Source organism: Phyllopteryx taeniolatus, chromosome 3, assembly GCF_024500385.1.
Source record: "Phyllopteryx taeniolatus isolate TA_2022b chromosome 3, UOR_Ptae_1.2, whole genome shotgun sequence".
NCBI lineage: Eukaryota > Metazoa > Chordata > Actinopteri > Syngnathiformes > Syngnathidae > Phyllopteryx > Phyllopteryx taeniolatus.
Genome location: NC_084504.1, coordinates 16,751,918 through 16,771,272, shown reverse-complemented (window position 1 = coordinate 16,771,272; position 19,355 = coordinate 16,751,918). Strand labels below are relative to the sequence as shown.

Below are 19,355 nucleotides of genomic sequence, written 5' to 3'. Positions count from 1 at the left end.
TGCCTAAGACATTTTCAGATAAAGGTGCATTACTCCTGTGTACATCGAGGAGGGATGCGCACATACTCATATGACCTTCAGTGAATTGGGAATACCTATAGACTACTGTAATGTTGATTTAGTTCCCCCCCACCCCCCAAACTTGAAGTGTAAGAAACTGAACTCCCAGTTGTCCGGCGTTTCCGCCAATGGTCTTTATTAATGATCAAAGTGTTCCGTCCACATGCTTGCGGCTGCACCGCTTGATGATTATTGTCTAGAACCTGGTGGATGCACACTGATATGAGAGCAAGGCTGGGCATGTTGCTCCGTTCCCTTCATGAGACAGCAACTGTTTCAACGCTGGAAAGGACAGGAGTTATGGAAACGCGTTAAGTCGCCTGATGTTAAAAGATAAACGCAAACATTGTCAACTTTGTTTATTCTGATCTACCTTCAGCCATTGCTAAGACTTAGCCCAAATACGAATGTGAAGATATTAAACATGAGGTATATATACATTTCTATTACTTTTTATCCACTTTGCCAATGATCTTTTTGCTCTATATCTAACCACGAATTGTCTGAATAACAAATCAAAGCTGTTTCTCATTGGGTTCATGAGTGTAGATGACTCTTGCATAGATGATGTAATTGTCTGCAACTGTATTGTAGCGCTAAAGGGATATTGCGAACACTAGGACTCCCATTGAAAAAGTCACAGCTTTAATAGATTGAAATGTTTACCATATGTGCGCACTGTAGTGATTTCATTATACAGGTATGGTGCACCTGCACAATCTTATAGAGCTGTACGATCACAAATTCTGATATTACAAAGATAAATTATTGGCGAGATGTTAATTTATCTATGTATGTTGTTGGTTTTACTCCATTGTACCATACTACTTGATTTTACTTTATTTTGATGGCCTTATTTAGAGGAGGGACATTAATTAATATTACTGCATTCGTCTTAAGTCTTTACAAAGGCAGGTTTTCTTATGTCCATTTCTTGCATTGGATCACATGACATTGTGCAGGATTTCTTACTAGTACATGACATTTACAAGATATGACGTGATTCGGTGTCAGCTGTTGTACGTATACGTGCACACGCGCATGCACAAGCACCGGCTGGCACCCTCTCCACTTTATGAATGAATGGGTGTGGCTCTGAGCACACGAGAAATGAGGCTGCTGCTGAAGGCTGGCCCGGAGTGGAACATCAACATAAGTGGGCGCGACCACCGTGGAGAGAGGGCACGGAGCGCAGGAGAGGAGGAATTCATTCCCCACAGCAAGGACTTTTAACTCGGTGAGGAGAGAGGACGCACACGCGCGCACTGTAGAACGACGGACTGACTTTGTCGCAGTTTGTGATCAGATGCGTTCAGGGTAACTGGGAAAAAATTTATTTAACAACATATGCGTATTTAAACAATAAGAAACAGTGGCGGCGTGTGTCCACTTTCCAGCATGTCTGCTTTGTAGATGAAAAACAACAGACGTGGGGCATAAAAACTCGCATCAGGACCACACCAACCCGGGCGGAGATCCATGCGTGCACAATAGGGTTGGACTGAGTGGGGGGTGTTTGTCTGGAGACTAACAAGATAGCATACTTGCATCTTTTTTTTTTTTTTGCATCTGATTAACTAAAGGTCTCCTCTTAGTTGACAAAGGGATAAAACGTTCTGATTCAATATCATCATCATCATTATTGCCCGTGTGTGGCTTACAGGGAGAGGCAGAAGAGCAGCCGGGTGGTGGTAAACTAAGTGGACGTCGAGGAGAAAGAGACGCGAAAGATTCCGCGAGGTGGCTATCTTTTGAAAGGTAGGAATCTTTTGGTTCTTTTATTTTGTATTTTTTTGTAACTACTTGTTATTGAGTTCGTGTGCGCAGCAGAACTTTGCAGAGGGCGGGTGGGAGTTGCGTAACGGTTTGGCTCGTGCACCGCTGGGGGGGGAAGAACACTTAGCAAAACATCTGTTCTAAACGTGTATCCAGCGTTATAGTGCTCATGAATCGTGATCAAGAATTGTGTTTTAGATAACAAAAAGAATACGTATTTCATCAAACTTTGGTGGTGGGTGTGTCACTTGAAGCAACTGACTAAATATCATGTCTGAGTGCCCCTCAAGGGTTTTATTTAGTCCAAACTGAACATCGCAGCAACAAAGTTCGTCTTACGTCTGACTTTCTGTGCATGATTCACATAGATGAGTTACTTTATTTCTGAGTTATTGTGCAAGCTTTTATGTAGTGCATATGAAATTAGATGTGAGGGAAAAAAAATTGTAGAGAAGATTTAAAAAAAAAAAAAAAAAACTAAAAAAGTGCGTCCTTGTATCTTTCGCACTTTTGGTTGTGGGGTGTACTGGGGGGTGGAATTTCTAAAGTCGAATACAATTCATTTCTGCACACTGGTCAACCTCTTGACTGTAAGTGTAAAAAAAAGCTAACTACTTGTCAAACAATATTGAAAAAATCTCAAGATATCAAACTTTGAAGTGATAGCATGTATTACTTACTGCTATAATTGTGAATTCTGCTTTCATTACATAACTTATAGTCTATCTTCTTTTTTTGTGTTCTTTCAAACTTGTTCGCCGAACGCCCCATCTTGAGGTTGCTCCTTGTTTTGGAAAGTGTTTCAAATAAAAGCCAATGAGAGACAACGTTACACTGACGTCTTGTGGATTGTTTGCTTAAGTTTTGTGTTTTTTTTTTTCTTTTATTGTTCAAAATCCAAATTGTTCGACCTTAAGGGCGTTAAACATGAGAGGTTTTTCTGTATCTCAACCTGAGCAGAGAACAGATGGAGAGGGGTGGTGGTGGTATGCTGGTCGGATGAAGTTGACATCAGTTCCTCCATTCCGTCTCGCGCCTGTGTTTTTGTGTCAGCTGTGGAATTTGAACCATTCTTCCTTCAGGGTGAGGCCTGTCAATGTGCAGTAGTGCAATAGGTTCAGGAGGCTGTTTTTGTATGTGTGTGAATGCATGTATGGAAGGACAAACTATTCAAAGTCAAAAGCAGGGTCACTAGATGCAGGACATTTGCACATAAAGAGAAGAAATAACAAAGACGTTGCACAACATGAGATCCTCTTCCCAAAACCACATGATGTTTATCCTCTTGGGAAAGTTTTGCAGTGGGAGAACATAGTGGTGAGCTAATAGAGAGAGAGGGAGAGAAGCAAGTTATTGTGCTTGGGCGACGGCACCTCCCTCTCACTGGTTGCATAGTTTTGAAAAAGACTGTCGATGAGCACAGATTCAGCAATGGGGGGACGTTAAAGAGATGAGCATAATTGAGGGAAGAAGCATGCATAAGCAAAGCGAGTTTTGGCTGAGGTCAAATTACAAGGAGCAATGAATTTTGTGGGAATGAGATGGAGGAGGACAAAGATGGGAGAGGAGGAGGAGGAGGGTGTCAACTGCTAGATTACACATGGGCATAGACACATCCAAACAAATGTGGATTAAGCTTTACATATGATGTAAAATTTAACCCATTTTGACATTTTCCAGCAATTAAAAAAAAAAAAACATAAATGTCATTCCTTCACCCTGAAATTTGATGACATTTCCTAAAGTGACCCAAAATACATAAGATTTAAGATATTAAAAAAATGCCAACGTTAGTGTAAACTGAAGCTGGACCGGCTCAGATTTGACCCATGTCTATTAAAATGAAATTTAGGTTTAAACTGGGCATGTCATAAATGTGTGCATTTTTTTACAGGACAGTGGTATCTGTGTTCAAGAGAGAGCTTCGAATAGTCCAGAGAACTGTCTGTGTTTCCACCACTTATGCAAACGTTTCCCACAGAAACATGTGCCTGTTGGTCTTTGACCAGTCATGCGGGAATTTCAAAAAACAGTGAAAGCGTAAAACAGCATAAGAATGATCATACATACTAAGGAACGTAAGTCACAGGTCAGAGTGTTCCTTGACACAGGCGTGAGATCTGCACCTGCATAAGCAAGTACCAGCAAAAATACACTTTCCCTTCTCTCTTGACACGTTGATTAAGGATAAATCATCCATTAAAGGACCTATAGCAGTCAGATGGCCTATATTTCACAAATAAGGTCCCCTTTTGTATTATTATTATAATTTTTTTTTAACTCAAGAAAGTGTAACTGACAATCATTTCCAATAATAGCAGTCTTCCATTCTGGAGCAATCAGTAAATAACTAATTGCCCCGGGAAACACATTTTTCATCGCCAAAATCAATATGCCTCGTGACGTCACCAATGGAACTGGAGACTAAATTTGGAAATAATGTAAACAATGGAATGTACTATAATATAAAATGAGAGTATTTAATCATATTTTATATAACGTCGCTGTCGGGCGCAATCCACCCACCTCCAAACTGACAACTTCTAAGGAAATTTAAAAAAAATAATAAAAATTCTTGAGTTTCCAAACACTGCTTTATTCAAGTTGGTGTATTACCTAATATTGCTATTATATACTGTTTCACACTCTCATCAACACCCCAAAGTTATGTTCCATCACATACAGTATTTAATATGCTAAAGAATCACTACTTAATTATGGTGTCATTGATTAAAAAGGTTCAAACACGGCGCTAGCCAGCCATGCCCATCAAAGTTAGCCACTGTCACATGACGGCACTGACCATACAAAAAGGCAGTAATACTTCACAAAAGTGTGTCTTGTCATCTTCCGAAACTCTTTTTAAAAGGTCTTTGTTATGGTTTGAAACCAAAGATTGGACCCAAAAGCAGACTGAGACAGAATAAGTCCTGGGAAGGGGTTTTATTTTGAGCAGAGGTGGGTAGAGAAGCCAAATATTGTACTCAAGAAAGAGTACTGTTACTTTAGAATAATATGACTCAAGTAAAAGTAAAAAGTAATCATCCAAATATTTACTTGAATAAGAAATTACTCAATGAAAAAACTACCCAAGAGTAACATGTGAGTAACTTCTGATTTTTCATTTTTTTTTCATGACAAAAGATTTTTGGAGTCTGTAAAGTAAACACTCGCGCAACTGTTTTTCCTCTCCCCCAAAATGAGTCATTATGATTGGCTCGCAAAGGCTACGTGCGGGGTCATGTGACTGCCTTGTGTCATATGATTGGTGACTTGGGAGTCAAATTACATTAGTGATCATGTTGGATTGGCGCAACGGGCGCGCTATATGGAAGTTGAAGATGGAGTCTAAAAGTAGAGGCGCACACGCAAGAATGGATAAATAAAAGTAGCGAACGGCATGTCGATCATTGTAACGGAGTAAAAGTATCGATCCTTCTTCACATAAATACTCCAGTAAAAGTAAAAAGTGTATTTAAAGTACTCTGACAAGTACAGTTTATCAAAAATGTTACTTGAGTAAATGTAGGGCGTTACTACCCACCTCTGATTGTGAGCTGTGTGAGATCTAGAATCCAGAGGTGTGAGGGTGGTCCGTGGCAGCAGGAGAATCCAGGAGGCTGGCACGTGAGGAGGTAAGTGAGCTTGGCAGTGTGGTGGACACTGGCAGGCACTGGTAGTTAAATAACTTTCTTCAACAAGCGATACTCAAGCAACGAGTCGGCGGTTGTACCACGGAGGTGCGGGAATACTCTGGCGCTGGAACACTGGGACTGCCGGGCTTAAGTGCAGGCTGTGATCAGTGCTGATGGGGCGCAGGCGAGGAGGTGATCAGTGCTGGAGAGGGAGGGGGAGAGCGGAACAGAGCGCCTCCCATGCTCTGCGGAGGAGGCTCCAGAGTGCTGATTACCACAGTACCCACCCTTCAACGGACACCCCCTGGCATCCTCCCAAGCTTCCCCAGATGAGTCGCATAAAAATCAGTCATCCAGGATGAGCTTACGCAAAATCCAGGAACGTGCCTCCCGACCATAACCCTCTCAGTCCACGAGGAACTGAATCTCTTGTGCCCGGGACCGTATATCCAGGATGCATGACACCGCGAAGGCAGGATGATCGTCAACGAGTCGGTAGGGTGGAGGGGGTATGCCTGGAGGACTGAGAGCACTGGCGGAGACGTGCTTGAGCAGAGATACATGAAATGTGGGATGGACCTTGAAAGACTGTGGTAACTTTAACTGTACAGATGGAGGGTTGATGATCTTAGTAATAGGAAAAGGTCTAATGAAGCGTGGTGTGAGCTTACGTGACTCTGTCTGCAGAGTGAGTTCCTGGGAGGAGAGCCACACCATCTGACCCAACTTGTACTCAGGTGTAGGGGAGCGATGGAGGTCAGCCAACCGCTTGTTCTTTTTAACCTAATGAGTGAGAGCTGCCCTGACGCTCCTCCATATTGTCCGAATGCATCGCAGGTGCTCCCTCACCGAAGGAACCACCACAGGATGCTCCTGCTCCGTAAACAGAAGGGGTTGAAAACCTTAGCATGCCATGAAGGCAGACATACCTGTGGCAGAGCTGGTGAAGGAGTTGTGGGCATATTCGACCCACGGGAGAAAGGTGCTCCAGGAGGCGGAATTGCGTGCGGCAACACATTGAAGAGCAGTCTCTGTCTGGCCATTGGTCTGTAGATGGTACCCTGAAGACAGGCTGGCTGCTGCACCCTACTTCCAAACCTGGGGGGAGACCTGGGGGCCTTGGTCAGAGACAATGTCCATGGGTATTCTTTGAAACTTGAACACGGAGAGGACAAGAAGGTCAGCGGTCTCGAGAGCGGAAGGAAACTTAGGAAGGGGCATGTAGTGAACAAACTTAAAGAAACAATCTATGATGGTAAGAATGACGGTGCTACCTTCAGAGGGGGGATGGCGGTAACGAAGTACAGGGCTCCTCAACCACCCATTCAATCTCCCAAGTGGGGGCCCCAACAAAGCAGGAGGAGGGAAGTATGGGGTCAGGTTCCACAGAGCTGGAGGGAAGTGAATGGAGGCAAGAGAGGGCATCTGGCTTGCTATTACGAGATCCAGGCTGAAAGGAGAGGCTCAAGTTGAAGCGCCTGAGGAACAGGGACCAACGAGCTTGACGGGCGTTCAGACGCTTTGCAGACCGGAGGCAGGTGAGGTTCTTGTGGTCCGTCCAGAAGATGAATGGGGTCTGGGGTCCCTCAACCAGTTGCAAGGCAAGCACCACTGGTAGTAGCTCACGGTTTCCTACGTCGTAGTTCCACTCAGAGGGTGACAGGCGGTGAGAAAAGAAGGCACAGAGGTGGAGTTTTTGGGTTCTGGGGTCCCGCTGGGAGGGTATGACCTCGGATCCGGTGTCCGAGGCGTCAACCTCTACAACAAACTGTAGGAGGGGTCTGGGTGTTTTTGAACTGCACTGCTGAACAATTCCTTGAGGCGTTTGAAGGCAAGGAAAGTAGCTGGTGTCCAGCAAAACAAGGATTTGTAAGAGGTGAGGCTAGTGAGAGGACCCGCCAACTTGCTGTAGTCTCGTATGAACCGGCAGTAGAAGTTCACGAAACCCAGGAAGCGATGCAGCTCCTTGCAGGTGGAGGGGATGGGCCAGATGGGCCTGATCACCACAGTCTCGAGTGATTCAATAAATGAAACGATGAGATGACAAAACCAATGTATACAGGCAGACTTTTTAAAAATGTATTTAAGTACTAGAGCGATCGATTTTAAAACAAGCCTACTCAAATGTATCTAACCTTACTATTTTCAGTCATTAATGTCTCGAAAAAACATCCAGACTTTCAATATAAGCAACAATTATGCCGCAGAACACGTACTAGTATAATAAGGAAATGTCCTCGTCCTCCGTCGCCGACGTCAGCAGGCTCACAGAGTTTTGGACCTAAATGTGAGTGGGCCAAAATCTGGTAGAAGGTCAAATATGTCATCAAAAAACAAGCCTAAAATTACAACGGAGTCTTATTTTGGGGGGATTTTTTTTTTTTCTGCAGACATTGTAAATCCAGAACTATGGAACAAGTGCCAAAGTTCACAGCATTAGCGAGGTCCTGGAATTAAAGTCAGACAGGTTAGCAATACATTTGGAAAAGATATGGAATGCATAATTTGATACACTTCTATAATGAGAATACAGTAATACAAAATTGACCCGAAAAATACAGTGTACATGTGTCAAAATTGACGGGCAAAATACTGTGTGCATGTAAAATAAACAGTATGTAAGGGTTAAATCTTCTTTCACCTCAGATCATTCATCTGACTTTCGGACTTGTGTGTGAAAACTTGTGGTACTATAGGCCTCTGCTGCTCTGGATTGTGCTTACATGTACAGATCACTCCATTAACAGCTCATGCAGTATCGAGCTGTGTGTGTCGAGAGATGAGGATAAGAATGTGTCTACAGTGAAGACGGGAGAGGGCAGGGCTGGGCAGAACCAAGTGGCCAAGGGGAGATAAGAAAACCCACAGGGTGCGTTAGCTGCACGTCCGCTGAGCCAGGGCCAGAGAAAGAGGAGGGGGGCCTGTAATGATAGAGGAGCATATTACACAACTTCACCTGTTGATAGAATGTGGTGAAAGAGGGCAAGGTTTGCAAGATTCTCGGGCCAGACGTTGGGCGCAGCTGGATTGATCCACTTTATTCACAATTTAAAGCTCGTTCTCTTGAAATCATGTGATTGGGGAACATTTTACCAATAGTGTCTATGTAGCATAGCAGACAACAGTAACGTTAACATCAGTGCTAACACAACATGAAAGGTGGCCTCGCTGGTTCGTAAACTTTATTGATAACCAAGTTTGTACTGTACAAACTGCCACCAGTAGAGACGTCTGCTTTGGCTTTGACATTGCTCAGCTTCAAATGACGAATAAACAAACCCAAGGTGGGACAGGGTCAGCTAAATTTGCAGCTGAGGAAGTTGGGCTGGATTTTTCTGCTTGAATTGTTGTATGTGAAGGTGTATCTGTAGCTGTTCTCTAGCTCAGGATGTTGCAGTATTGTACTCTACAGTCTCTCCACTTTGATGCCGTCGTCCATTTTCTTGCTTTACTCTTAACTTTGTCTCCTTACCAAGGCCAACAGCCACACACTGTGAACTAAATAGGAACTATCCATCTCCTCCATTATTGTTGTTTCATCAGTTACTTGGTCACAGTTTGTAGTTTTGCAGTGTGTTACAGTGCAAGATTGGGTACACAAAGCACAGCATTCAGTCCCGGGGTGTTTCCTTCTTGAGCATCTGCTCATCTCGTTCAGGCCTGAAAGCTGATCTTCTTGGCATGTGAACATGTATATGCTCCAAACTGAGACTACATGCATATCTTACTGTGAGATCTGAATCTTCTCAGGCTTTTGTCATGTGTTGTAATCAATTTGTGGTTGAACAGGTGGGTGTTAGTCTCTGACTAAACCACACAATGACCACTTCCCTTGTTTGTATGATCAGACAGAACCATACGGCAGTTCCTGTGTTTACCAATGTAGTCTGTGTGTGTTTCTCTGTCTTCCAGCGAGTTGTCATATCTTGCCCATTAAATCACTTGCTTTCCCCACAATGGCAATAATCTCCAATTGTATTACACGTCATCATCACTGGCTTGCAAGAATTGAAAAATGGAAATCCACAGTTAGAACCTTCATCGACATCACACACTCCCAAGGCTTATATCGGAGCGGGGGTGCTGTAAGGGGGAGAAGAGTGGTAATTATTCTCATGGTCCGTAGAAAATAGTATTTTCAATTTCCAGTCTTGAAATTGTAGGGCCCAAAGTCAAATTTTTTCATTGGACTCCAAATCTCTGGTCTTTCCCCTGAAAAAGAGGAGTTTGAAAGTTTTTCGAAAGCCAGTAAGTGCATCGGTAACAGTGTGTGCCTTCTCGTGCAGCACTACACCGTATTCTTATACTTCTGCGCAAACTAGGTTATTATCATCAGAAGCACTGAACTACATTTACAACCATCCATCCATCCATCTATTCTCAATACTGCTTATCCTGTTCAGGTGCTTTTCCCAGCTGACTTCGGGCAAAAGGCAGACTACACCCTGAACTGGTCACCAGTCAGTCGCAGGTCATATACAGACACGGACAACCACACGCACTCACATTCAGACCGTCACTGAGTGGGATCGGTTCCGAAGTCAGGCGAATGCACCACTACACCATCAGTGACTCATTTACAACATAAATTCTAATATTTTTTCAAATTCAATTGTTTTAGTTCATTACCAACAGTCTCATCTTAATTTTGTAGCGTTTCTCTTGGCTGCACTGTTTCCATTTTTTTGTGAATGTTTATTAGATTTTGTCCGATGAAATTTCAGCCTCTTGGCAGTGCCATGTCAGTCTGCAGTAGGTACGGAAAGTATTCAGACCCACGTAATTTTTCACTTTATTTTGCAGCCATTTGCTAAAATCATTTAAGTAAATTCTTTCCTCATTAATGTACACAGTACCCCATATTGACAGGAAAAAAAACGGAATTGTTGAAATTTTTGCTGAATTATTAAAAAAGAAAAACTGAAATATTACACAGCCATAAGTATTCATACCCTTTGCTGTGAGACATATTTAACTCTGGTGCTGTCCATTTCTTCTGATCATCCTTGAGATGGTTCTACACCTTCATTAGAGTCCAGCTGTGTTTGATTATACTGATTGGACTTGATTAGGAAAGCCACACACCTGTCTACAACCCCAATTCCAATGAAGTTGGTATATTGTGTTAAACATAAATAAAAACAGAATACAATGATTTTCAAATCATGTTCAACCTATATTTAATTGAATACACTACAAAGACAAGATATTTAATGTTCAAACTGATAAACTTGATTGTTTTTAGCAATTAATCATTAACTTAGAATTTTATGGCTGCAACACGTTCCAAAAAAGATGGGACAGGGTCATGTTTACCACTGTGTTACATCACCTTTTCTTTTAACAACGTTCAATAAACATTTGGGAACTGAGGACACTAATTGTTGACGCTTTGTAGGTGGAATACTTTCCCATTCTTGGTTGATGTACAGGTTCAGCTGTTCAACAGTCCAGGGTCACCGTTGTCGTATTTTATGCTTCCTAATGCGCCACACATTTTCAATGGGAGACAGGTCTGGACTGCAGGCAGGCCAGTCTAATACCCACACTCTTTTACTATGAAGCCATGCTGTTGTAACACGTGCAGAATGTTGTTTGGCATTGTCTTGCTGAAATAAGCAGGGACGTCCATGAAAAAGACGTTGCTTGGATGGCAGCATATGTTTCTCCAAAACCTGTATGTACCTTTTCAACATTAATGGTGCCTTCACAGATGTGTAAGTTACCCGTACCATCACAGATGCTGGCTTTTGAACTTCACGTCCATAACAGTCCGGATGGTTCTTTTCCTCTTTGGCCCGAAGGACACGAAGTCTACAATTTCCAAAAACAATTTGAAATGTGGACTCGTCGGACCACAGAACACTTTTCCACTTTGCATCAGTCCATCTTAGATGAGCTCGGGCCCAGAGAAGCCGGCAGCGTTTCTGGGTGTTGTTGATAAATGGCTTTTGCTTTGCATAGTAGAGTTTCAAGTTGCACTTACGGATTTAGTGCCGAACTATATTTACTGACATTGGTTTTCTGAAGTGTTCCTGGGCCCATGCGGTGATATCCTTTACACATTGATGTCGGTTTTTAATGCAGTGCCGCCTGACGGAATCGAAGATCACGGGCATTCAATGTGGGTTTTCGGCCCTGCAGGCCGTCCGTCCAAACTGAGTAATCGGGGGAGAAGAGCCTTGCTAAGAGAGGCAAAGAAGAACTCAAAGATCACTGTGGCTGGGCTCCAGAGATGCAGTCAGGAGAGGAAGTTCTAGAAAGTCAACCATCACTGCAGCCCTCCACGAGTCGGGGCTTTATGGCAGAGTGGCTCGAGGGAAGCCTCTCCTCAGTGCAAGGCACATGAAAGCCTTCATGGAGTTTGCTCTAAAAAAAAAAAACACCTGAGGGACTCCCAAGATGGTGAGAAAAAAGATTCTCTGGTCTGATGAGACCACGAGAACTTTTTGGCCTTAATTCTAAGCGGTATGTGTGGAGAAAACCAAGCACTGCTCATTACCTGTCCAATACCGTCCCAACAGTGTAGCATGGTGGTGACAGGATCAAGCTGTGGGGGTATTTTTCAGCTGCAGGGACAGGTCGACTGGTTGCAATCAAAGGAAAGATGAATGTGGCCAAGTACAGGGATATCCTGGACGAAAATCCTCTCCAGAGCGCTCAGGACCTCAGACTGGGCCGAAGGTTCACCTTCCAACAAGACTCTCCCTAAGCACACAGCTAAAATAATAGAGTGGCTTCAGAACAATTCTGTGACTGTTCTCGAATGGCCCAGCCAGAGCCCTGACTTAAACCAATTGAGCATCTCTGGAGTGACCTGAAAATGGCTGTGCACCAACATTCACCATCCAACCTGACAGAACTGGAGAGGATCTGCAAGGAGGAATGGCAGAGGATCCCCAAATCCAGGTGTGAAAAACTTGTTGCATCATTCCCAAAAAGACTCATGGCTGTTTTAGCTCAAAAGGTTGCTTCTACTAAATACAAAGCATCTGAATACTTATGGCTGAGTTTCTTTTTTCATAAATCTGCAAAAATTCAACAATTCTGTTTTATTTATTTATTTATTTATTTATTTCGGTCAATGGGGTGCTGTGTGTACATTAATGAGGAAAAAGAAAACTTAAATTATTTTAGCAAATTGCTGCAATATAACAGAGTGAAAAATTTAAGGTGGTCTGAATACTTTACATACCCACTGTATGTAGCAATCCTTTTATTTTTATTTATATATATATATATATATATATACTACATATTCACTGTAGTTTTGATTAATCATAGGTGTTTGTATTACCGTGAATAAGCCATTGGTTTACAGTTTGAGAGGGCATGTCCCATTTTTCTGCTTCCACTGCAGTCACATGTGGCAGATATTCATCTACAGTACATCTGATTATAGGCCCCATGTCTGATTTAAATCTGATATGTGATTCAATGTGTTTTTCTTCTTCTTACAATGACTTGATGTATATCCAAACTGGGCCACATCGGAGAAAGAAAAAAGTAGTCACTTGAAACATCAGGTGTCAATGCAGACCTAGCCTTAAGAAGTTTCTGGTAATGGACAGAATGTTTCCTACTGTGCTCACCAAAAATCATCACAGGGTAAAATGCACGAGAAAACACGACCTCCCCCTCTCATTTGCAGAAACGATGAGTCATACAGAGAAACATGAACTCCTAAACTTGCATGTGCAAACACTTGAATCATACAAGCATATTGACATGCGTCTGTCCTGGTAAGAGTTGTAGGCTTTAACTATAATCTGAAATGAGAGAAACACCCCAGCGTGCTATTCCTGCTAATCAGGAACAGAGCACTTCCATAGACTGCAGAGTACATCAACGCTCACTCCAAGGTGTTTCCCATCTTATCTGTTTTCATACAAATACATTGTTGTCTGGGTGAAGAATTACGTCTTTGCGGTTTTAGGAGGCTGATGCAAATTGGCTGACACCCTCTGTCTCACCAGTAAGCGCGCATACACACTCACACACACACACAGGCACATATGGAAGAATCTGATAGAGCAGGATTGGGTGCAGTGTGGCAAGTTTAAGTAAGCTATGTCATGATCTTAGTCACTATTTGTCTCTGTGATTCTTATCCCACAAGGAATGTGAAACTGACTCACCTACGCAGTTTGGTTTGCCACTTTCAGCCCATGTGGACATATTTAGTCTCTTTTATGACGTGTACTTTAGGGAGCTTCATGTAAAATAAATTGCGCAGTTTTTGTTCAGGAAATGCCTGCACAGTCTAATGAAATTCAAACGTAATGCGATGCATGTGTTAAAATCCATGACACACAACAATAGGCATCCATCCATCAACCGGTCCATTTAAAAAAAATAAATGCTTATTCTATTCTATCCCAGCTGACATCGGGCGAAAGACGGGGTGCACTCAGTTTGGTTACCTGTCAAACACAGGGCACATGTAACAAACCATTCACACTTATGGGCAGTATTCAGGTAACCTTAACACACGTTTTTACAATGTGGGAGAAAGCAGAAGACACCAGCACGGGACAACATGCTAACTCCACAAAGAAAGTTCTGAGCAGGCGTTCAAACTCAGAGACTTTGATTATTAGGCTGATGTGCCAGCTGTATGCTCCACCATGTCGCCTCATTACCGACAGTGTTTTAAAGTTTCTGTAAAGTGAAATAATAGCTTTGTTTCTAAATAAAATACATTATACATGTTTGAAGATAACTGCTTAAGACTGCAGACTTAAGAGTGCTAAATTGTAGCGATCCAATATATTGTTGCTTTGAACCGTTTTTACAATGAATTTTTTTCTGATTGTTGGCTGGGGCTTAAACGGTGCCTCGTGACCCACTTGGGCATCCGGCATGACTTGAGCAGCCTAGTGCTGTAGTTGGGCGACCGGTCGGCAGTCACAATCTGCGCGAGTTGGCTTGTGTGCTTATTTAATGATTATAGTCCATATATATAAATAAAATATAAATATTCAAATTTGAAGGTGAGGCTCCTCATGTGAACTGACGTCACGTATGCTACCATCGCTTCTCGTGCATGTATAAACTGCTATCTGCAATCATGAAATTGGATTGATAGTTACCCAGTTGAGCGGGCGTTTTTTATTCCCATTTATTTTTTTTTCAATTATTCAAATTTGGCACGGTATTTAACAACGCTCTTCTCTGTGGTCTGTCAAATTTACAAGACATATTTATTTTTGGTTTACCAGGTCTTTAAATGCATAGAATCGTCTTTCTCTATCTCCCTGTCCCTCACGCTCTCATTTTACCATTAATAATTCATATCATCAGCATTATTCCAATTTATGAACCGAGGGCTACTTAATGCTAATGGATTTTCAACATGAGTCACATCAAGCCTAAATCTCTGTGTTGTTAGGCCCTATTATTATTATTTACTTATTTTTATTGCCTATTACGTTGCTCTTAATGCAATGATCAATTTTGCAGCTGGGAGATAACTTGCAGCATATTTGGATTAAAAAATTGCACCAAAAATTGTGCATGTTATCTTGACATAAAGTGGTGTACTTAGCTTGGATCATGCACCATCACTGAGAGCCTCTACCCACTTGACCATTGACCTTACTCGGATACTTTAAGCCTTATGTGGTGCAGCGAGGCCAGTGAATGACATGCAGTCGCACTGACTGTTTGTTGTATGCCAGTTGTTTGAACAGGCCACAGTGCATGCAGCAGTAGAACGGATATAACCGGACACCAGTATAGATTTTTCCATCACACTATTTTTGGACACCTACTGTGTGTAGATATGCTTGTGTGTTTAATCATATTCTGCATGTCCTGGTACAGCAGATTGAATATCACTACATCTCTCTAAAATTAGTGTTCCCCCCCCCCCCCCCCCCCCCAACCTTCCAAAGGGATTACTGTACAACGTCCCTGCCTGGCTCTCGAAATTCCAATATTAAACACCCTCTCAAAACTTTGTTAGATCAAATTCAAAGTGCCACTGGGGTATTGTTCTCTCTCGTCTTCTCTTTGGGGAATACCTTTTTTTTTTTTTTTTTTTTTTTTTTTTTTTTTCCTTATCTGAATTACAATGTGAGGAACAAACAACACAGGTGGATAAACAACATGCTATGAGGCTATTTGAAGTTAACACAGAGCAGCAACTTCCTGCAAAGCCTCAGCTCGCTGTAATGTGATTTGTCCATCTGTGTCACGGTATGAAATTTTTGCTTTTACACTCACGCTCGTTCCCTCCCTTCCTTTCTCTCCTCGCTATTTCTGTACGTGTGAGCAATGTCTAAATAGAGGCAGACACACACTTCAAGTCAAAGCCTGACGAATGATAGATTTTAGCACAAGGGAATGAGGCTAAATTGGAAAGCACTGTATATAGAGCAACACAAGATGTCCACAATCTGGTGGTCAGACCCAAAATAAAGAAAAAGATGAAGATAAATAGATTAAATGGTTCAGCTGCAGTTTGGAAAGAAGACTCTCAAAGTGTAATTTATTACTGAAGAACAGACGGCATTTTCCATAACTTGCAGGGTTATTTATTTTAGGACAGTTTAAGTTGCAATTAGAGGTTGCGCCTGTCCCTAAGAGCATATTTTACTCTTTATGGGAACATGTTAAGATTATGAAGGCAATATTTTCTCCCAGTATGTTAAGTCTTGTTCTCCTTCATCTAAAATCTAACATTAAATATGTTTTATGAAACTCAAACATCCCCGAGGTGATTAACTAATGTGGCAGTGACTGTAAAAATGTTTTTATATTTATTTTTTTTAAGTGATGTATGAGAAATATCATGATTGAACTACATAATATATTGAGTTATATAATACAGCACTTTGGACTCTCACGCGGTTCTTGTTTTAGGTGCATTCAGACATTCCAAAGAAGTTTCTGATTGTGCTTTTAAAATGGCCCCAAGGTAACACTTCATCCAGTTTAAAAGTACACTGGAAAAAGGTTTCAGGTATAAGAATAACAGCTAAAAGCAATTTCCAAGAATTCAGTTTTTTTCCCGTGTGCTTGGAATGTGAGCATCATGTTGAGTGCTCACCATGCAAGCACTCAAAGAACTGATAAAAAAAAAAGACAATTTACCATCTAAGGCTTTTTTTTTATCATGAACAAAACCAAGAGCTTCATAGAGATAAGTATATTTGTGTCATTTCCTTAGGATCCCGGAACAGATCGTGTTCAACTTTAGAGGTACCACTGTAACCTGTAAAATATCACACACATATGCAAACCATAACCAGGGTGCAAAATCGTGTTTTTGTTATTTTAGGGTGTCCATAGTGGAAATGCAGGCCTCCTGTCCTACATGCAGGTAGGATGTGTGTGGTAATGTATGAACAGAACAGCTGGTCTGAACCAGACTGAAGTCCAGAGGTGTTTGACTTGGCGTCCCTCTTTGTTTGATTAGGCTGTTTCTGGAATTCTGACTGACCTGCACTGACGACACACAAATCTCACTCCTCATTATAAACTCTACTATGATATACTGTATATTATACAATAAATAGAGTTCTTTGTTAGGCCAACACCCAATTAAAGATTCATGTGAAGGCTACCATAAATGAACAGCATTTGTAAATGTCTGTGATAGTTAATACACCAGTGTGTAGCAGCTTTAATCCAAAATTACATTTTTTTTAAATGATAAAATACATTGGTGATAGGATAGTTTCCTGCCCTATTGTTTAGAACGCTACATACAACAATAGACTATCAAAAGCATAGCAAACATTATGACGCTAATGACTCCGTTTATCCTTGCTGACCTTTTTCTGTCTGGTCTTAAATCCTGCCAAAGTTTACGATGTGACAGTGGCTGCAGTGTGTGCAAACCACCATTATCACTAATATTGCCACAGGTAGTGGTGAAGTGTCAAATCCTGTAAAGAGATTACCAGAAAAAAATACCCCTGGCACATGACAAATGATCACTCACCAATCTGCCACTGATGGCCTTGTCTATCACTCTATGATACAACTACAAAGCATTAGTCACACTAATTCTATAACAACATTGTCTTACTTTTACCTGACAAAATTGTACAGGAACTTATTAAATTCATTCACGGCCAGTCCTCCACGTTAACATGGATATTTGAATTAAACAGCTGTCAATGGCAGTGAATGAGTTTTAAGAAATTAGCCAGGAAACATGCATTCATCTAGTTCCAGATAGCATCACTTAACATATGTTTGTCTCCACTTTACATTGATCTTCAAAATACATGGTAAGGTGGTTATAAATGACTATATACAAATATATTGACTTTTTAACCATTTAAGTAACTTTCATAATGATCATTGCTTAGACTTTTTCATATAGATTCTTCTATATGTTGGATTGTGGCGAACTCCTCAATGTTAGACTGATACTTTGGTATGAATAGTTTATTGAACAGCTTTATTAGTCAAAGTGAAGAACCGCTTTAAGAGTTTGGAAAAGCATCAGAAGATCAGCATCGCCACATGGCAGCTAACGCTTGAGGCACACCTGTACCAACCCCTGTGTTGCTAGCCAACAGCGAAAGTAGTATTGTAGTGTGTGTGAGATTATTTAAACATTTGATTTGTGCATTTATTTTTGTGCTGTGAAGCAAAGCGCAGTAGGATACACTGAATAGTTTTTTTGCATGAGAAATTTAGTAGGAAGTTGCAGGGAAAGTTAAGCATTAGTGCACCTGTGCTATCTCAATGTAAATGCACAAACCTCTTCAGCAGGACACTCAAAAACTCGAATAGCAGTTGAGTACGGACGTCTGCCAAGTGCAAATAGGTAAGCCCAGATCTGCTTGATCTGGTTAGCCCCATTTGGCCTAAGTATAAATGTTGACTCCTAACCTACTCCACAAATAGTAGAGGTTTACCAAATAGCTGTACTTTCATCAAAAAAAAAATTCAGGTTTTTATTTTACGAAAACAAAAGTCTAAAAATAGATCACGCACGCAATTATTGATAAATTAAAGTAGCGAATGCCATGTAGAATTTTATCCAAAATGTTACTTGAGTAAATTTGAGTAAATGTATCCACCGCCAGTTAAATCCATGTCACATGGTTTATAGATGCGATATTATCAACCAGGGTCTCCAGCCTTGCTCAGTTTTTGGCGTCTTTTAAATGGATTTTTGGCAAAATGTCTTGTTGTGTGGGTGTACTGTAGGTTATTGCACTCGTTCTGGACAAGGCGTGCGGATGCATCATCTATATCCAAGGCCCGCGGATACCGAGCCGTGTGCCCGAACAAAGAAAGGGTGAGGGGGGAGGGGTGGCCGAAGGCCAGCCCAGCTGGCGAGCTGCCAGCAAGACAAGAGGAGAGAGAAAAAAAAACACACCAGAGCAAAAACGGGAGTTAAGGGTTAAAATACCCCAGAGGCGGAGCGTGGTCAAGAGGAATTGCAGACTTGGAGGAGACCACACCCATCAGCTTGAATCTTGCTGACAAATTTTATAAAATGGGTTTAAAATCATATAGTAATGTAAAATAACCTCTTTACTCAGAGGTCAAGCATATCGGACTGACTGGTTATACTTTAGTTTTGGCAAATCAACTGCTTATGGTTCAAATCACGTTTCATGTTGTTTGGAGTCACATTAAGTCACACAATCCTCAAAATCTCACAATTGCTCAGAAAAAAAGTTGAAAAAGCTTAAAGTTGACACACTGACACAGACGACAAGGCATAAATTTTGAATATTTCTGCAGAGTTCATGAAATATTAAAACAGACATTTATCCTTGGTTCAACATCAAATGAGAGTCTTCCTGATTCGACTTTGCAGTTCCTCTCGACGCCTGCGGGTTTCGCCTTGTCCCAGCAATTGTTCCTATTCCCAGACAGGTCCGGTGGAACATCTGGCCTTTGATGCTTGGG

At 41.6% G+C, this 19,355-nt stretch overlaps 1 long non-coding RNA gene across 1 annotated transcript; it reads left to right on the top strand.

The window, feature by feature from the left end:
• The first annotated feature begins 1,125 nt into the window (after window positions 1–1,125).
• LOC133474977 (uncharacterized) lies at window positions 1,126–10,192 on the top strand. The gene is made up of 3 exons (XR_009787681.1): window positions 1,126–1,297; window positions 1,724–1,818; window positions 2,797–10,192. It is a non-coding gene; the product is annotated as an uncharacterized LOC133474977 (long non-coding RNA).
• Window positions 10,193–19,355: the final 9,163 nt, after the last annotated feature.